This window comes from Tyto alba, unplaced genomic scaffold (assembly GCF_018691265.1).
Source record: "Tyto alba isolate M040663 unplaced genomic scaffold, T.alba_DEE_v4.0 Super-Scaffold_1, whole genome shotgun sequence".
In the NCBI taxonomy this organism is placed as follows: domain Eukaryota; kingdom Metazoa; phylum Chordata; class Aves; order Strigiformes; family Tytonidae; genus Tyto; species Tyto alba.
In genome coordinates, this window is record NW_024881261.1 from 22519213 (window position 1) to 22524583 (window position 5371).

Here is a 5371-nt window from a genome sequence, read left to right on the forward strand (position 1 = left end):
GCACTCTAGAAGATCTGATGGTCAGATATTCTCAAAGAGGATGCAAGCTAGAGGTTTGACCCAACCCAGGGTAAAAACAATGTAAAGACACCAGTAAACAAGCAGTCTCCTCAATGCTCAGTTGCAACATTTTTACCAGATGAGAATGATATTTGTATTCGCCTTATATCTGACTGAACAAAAAAAGACAGAGACCATCTACCGCCACACCACTCATATTTCACCACCCCCAGTTTGGCCCTTGCCTCTCAAACTCAGTTCTGTCTCCAGGCTGTTTACAAAATGGGCACTTGTTTTGTCAGCTGGATTGATGAAACCTTTGGTCCCAAGACAAAGATGATGACTGAATGCTGGTAAACAGAGACACAGTGCTCCTAGAAACAAAGGGAGGGCCCACTAGCCTGCAGCTAAAAGCTCTGGATGGCAGTTTCAGAAATGCTGAGCTCTGACTTAATGCTGCTTCCAGTGAGATCACCAGGAAAGCTACTGGTAACTCTTCCACTGATCTCAGTGTTGAGTATTTTGCGACATACAGCTCACAGTTTAGGGAAGGCTGGGGGAGAAGACAGAGGTGAAGATGAAACTAATGGAGTCTACATACATGCAACCAACATTGCGCATGCATACCTCCCTCTGATCAAGTTTTCAGTACACCTCTTTAGGTGACTCAAACATTCCTAGAAAAGACATAAATTTAAAAAATCTCCTTAATCTTTATTCAAATACTCTTGTTTTATCTAAATCTAATTTCTTTCTGGCTTTGGTTGTTTTTAACATTACCCATGCTGTAGAGCATGCATGTGCACACATACCCACACTTCTGCATTCAGGAGCTGTGAAGCCAGAGGGACTAAAATGATCATCTAGATTGCACTGACTAGAAACTGAATCCGTAAGCCAGAGTCATGACATTTTAATGACAGTGTAATTACAATGTAATTTTAATTATATTGGGAAGTCCCTCATTCTCCTTATCTTGGATGATGTGAAATGACGTAACCTGAGATTGTCAAGGGCACATATGGGACCAGGCACTCCTTTCTGACCCATACTGTGGCGAAACTGGGAAGCCAAATCACCGATGTTGTTTTCTAAGATGTGATTCTTTCTTGGATGTCGCTGACTAGCAGACACAATGGCAAATACCAGTGCATGGTGAGGTGCTGGACACCACTCAGTGCCTACTGAAAGAGTATTTCGGCACGAATCAGCATTTTGAGGGTTAACCAGATTTGTTCTTAGCTTCCCACACACTTTGTTATGAAGAAGTATAGATGTGGACATTACATATGGAGGCTTCTGGCTGAGCCCCAGAGACACCACACAACAACTACTAGTTTTTACTGTTGGGGGGGGGTGTGTTATTTATTTATTTTATTCTTTTTTTTTTTTTTTTTTCCCCAAGCCATGGTGGAAATTGTGGCAAAGCAGCATCCTGACTCCTATTATGAGACAAGCGGCACTCCCTCCCTCCCTCCTTCTTCTACCCATCCCTCTTGTGCATTACCCATCACACTGAGTTGGACTGGAAGGAGCCAAAGAGAAAGAATTTTTCCTCTCTCATTTTATTTTTTTAAACAATCTCCTTCTCCACCTCCTCTTTCTTCTACTCCTCCTCTTCTTCATCCTCCCACCCACCCCCACCCTGTCCATCTCCCCTCATCCCACTCACACACCACTCCCCCCCTTTACCGGTATCCAACACTGTCAACCCAAACACATGATAAATTGCCCTGTCAACAGAATTCATTCAGGGACCAATTAATTCCACAGAAATGAACCAGGAGCCATCAGTTGCTGAAAAACTCCAAGTGCAGGGAGCGAGGAAGCTAGCTTTGTGAGTGAGAGAGAGAGAGAGAGAGAGGCTTGGGAAGTTAGTCTGACAGAAATTGGTCATTTAATGCTTAAGTGCACTGTAGACAGCCCTGTCATAGCAGCCGGCATGGCAAAAACTCCCCCAGTGCTTTATTTATTAATTATGTGGAGCAGCACGGGGGTCACTTCACTGTCTCGATACAGACTCATCAACTTTACTTCTTGTCACTGGAAGAGATCCCACAGCATGTGGGATAGAGGGCCAGGCCTTATCCTGGCTCTGTCTCCTGCCATCCTGCCACAATGCAGGCTAAAAGCAAGTTTGCAAGAGCACCACCTGTGCCCTCAGTGAGAGTGGGCAGCGGCGGGCAGGAACACAGGAACAGTCAGAAGCGGGAGGCAAACCATTATCCTGCTGCTACCCAGCTCTGGAGCAGAGGTGGTGGGAGCCTGGAGATTTCATTTGCAAAGCTTCCTCATTATCCTCCTTCAAATTCTCCTTAGCCATGATGCCTGCAAAAATCTGACAGCAGTTAGGCTGATGATGTATTATGAGTACTGCCTATCCTGCTGATCAATAGCATCTCATTGCTCCTGACTGTATTCCCTCAGCTGTCCATACTAGCCATTGCTTCCTGACTCATATTTGTAAACTATCTGAGGGCAGGATCATCTTCCTCTAGCATGCAAGTACAGCACCAGGCAATGCCAGATCCTGATGGCTGAGAAGTGCTCCTCGAGTAGTAGTAACAGAAATAATACTACTACTACTAATAATAACTACTCTATCCTTTTACAGAAACACAGAAAATAAGGCTGGAGTTGACCTTAGAAGATTGTCAAGACCATGTCTCTTCCAAGGCAGGATCAACCACCACTGAAGTACTTCCAAGACTCTTTGTCTAGCCTGTTTTTAAGAACAACAATGAAGGCTACACAACCTCACTAAGCAATCCACCCCAGTGCTCCACTACCCCGTTCCCCTCTCTTCCCTGCTGTGTCTTTAAGATTTGAAAACACACACTTCCCTCGCAGAAAGCATCAAGCCAGGCCCTGAGATATATCTCTACCTTTAAGATACGGTGTGTCTCTACCTTTAAGACAAAAGTGTGTCTCTACCATATGTCAGAGATTTACAAATGATGCATGGGCTGCTTCTCACATTCTGTTGTCTGGTTGAAAAACAATGGGATGCATTCTGGTTTAATCCAATATAACATGTATTTGCCAGTTGGGTCAGTAGAACCAAAACTTCATCCTCCATATAACAGCTGAAGAACACAAAGAAATCGTGGAAGTGGTGATACTGCACTGACACTGCAGAGTTTAGGCCTCCCACTAGCAACTCTGGTGATTCAAGTGGCCTACTGAATAAGAAACATCTCTTCCTCTGCACATGACTACTGGTGTCCAGTGAAGAACTGCAGTGTCTGAATACCTCCAGTCCACACATCATTTACTCTGATGCCTGGAGACACAGAGATATACTTCAAAGTTTTAGAGTCCTGGTTGGGATTTTTCCAACCTTTGGAAGTGTTCAAATACGGGGCTTATGTGTATTCCTTCTGAAGATGTCTCTCTAAACACGCACCTGTCCCTCCACACTTATCAACACACGAACTACAGCAGAAGTCTGAGCTGGTGAATCACTGCAGTTCTATCTTGGCAAAAAGCTGTTGCCTTTGCCTCTTCTAACCCCACCATGGTCCACTTTAAAGAGACATGAAATCTTTAGCCTGTCTATCACTGTACACAGACAGGAGAACAGACCTAGCAGTTCAGATAGACCCTCCAAGCACATCAGATGGCACATTAGATTTAGTTTAACGCCACAAACTACAAAACATATCCTCCTGACTTAGAGCTACCACTCAGATCCTTCCAAAGCAAGGGACACCTTGGAGGGACAACCTAGACTGTTCTCTTGCACCCATCCCTATCCCAGAGGTGACCTTCCAAGATCACAACTCCACAACCACCTTATAGAACCATGGGCCAGCTGACAAACTGGAACAATGGTGCCAGTTTCCTTAAAAGAGAGGTGTTTTACACAAGCCAGGGGGAGACATCTATTCTGTCCTCAAGACTGAACAATATCTCTAAAGAGCATACCTTGAACAACAAAAGCCAGGAAGCGAACATCTGATCCAATGACAAGCTGTATTTATCTATATCTCTATTTATGGCTCCACTCTCTCAGTACTTACCCAGTAATGGATAAATCTTAGTGTGTTATGGAAGATACAGCCTGATTGGGAAACTCAGTTGACAAAGGACTGTTTAAGTCACACGGGATCCTTACAAATCCCTTCCAAGATCAGCTGTAGTAGTGTTTCTCAATCAGGCTTTAAGTGTGTTTTTTAGCATTCATTTCTTGCTAGAAACTAATATTTCATATAGAAATTTAGATGAAAAATGTTCACATGAAAAGAGGAAAAGAATCTTGTATTTCAGCTAATGAGTAATGTACATGGGCAAAGATGGTTTTAGTTGAGCTGCAGGGTGCACAGTCCACAGTAATCTTTACAGGTAACTGTCTGTAGTGTGAGTATTAGTGTGCATGCAGAAATAGCAACCACTCCCTTCACTTTTTGTAATGATTACAATATAGTATTAGTCAGAAAAAAACCAGTCATTTTCCTATGGAAAAAACCAGACTCAATAACCACACAGATCCGTGCTAGTTCTACTCACTTCGTTTCTGTACTTCATCTGAAAAGCGATGGGAAAAACAATTTCAGTAGTGAAACTTAGGTATACAGTTGTCATTTGTTGGCCTTTAAAAACCTCTTATTTCAGATATTCAGAATGGGGATCATATTATAAGCTAATTCTCTCAAGTTACAGCTAATATTCAGAATGGAACATTCGACTAACATAATTTTCACTAGATGTTAACTTCTTTGTAATAGGAACCATGAATGCCTAGAAGCCACAAGTAATGCTGAGGTCACTCAGATATTGTAGTGATACTATAAATAACCAACACAACAGACAAGTAGGTATTTTAAAATGTTCCTACTTGATGCCAGAAATAAACTACTCCTTCACAGAGCAGGCATGACAGGACAAATCAGATGTGAAATAGTTTTCATAGTAGAGGACCTGATAACAATCAGGTCAGAAAATTTACTTTTGTCTTGGGACAGAGTTTCTTAGGGAGATGCTGACCACTTTTATTGTATAAAAAGATAGGCAATAAAGATAAAACCCACTCTGTGGAATGAAAGAATATTTTGGGCTTCCGTTTGCTTACCCCAAGAGACATCCACATTACAGGAGCATCCTATATTCTGCTGTTACAAGTTTGTTCAATATGTCATCCTCAGGGAGCTCACTTTGCAGGCCTCTTCTCTGAAGAACTCAGTTAGCAGGTCCCTGTACTGCAGCTCTGCTGTGGACATCATTCTGTATAACCACTTCCTCTCTGGAGCACGCGTTTTTCTCAAAGCATTGTCTCCTGGCAGCACGTGGCAACTTACCTACCTAATCTAGAAAGCAACAGGTCATCAGTTCCTACTGTGACACTGTCAAAACACCTCACTGTCTGTTGATT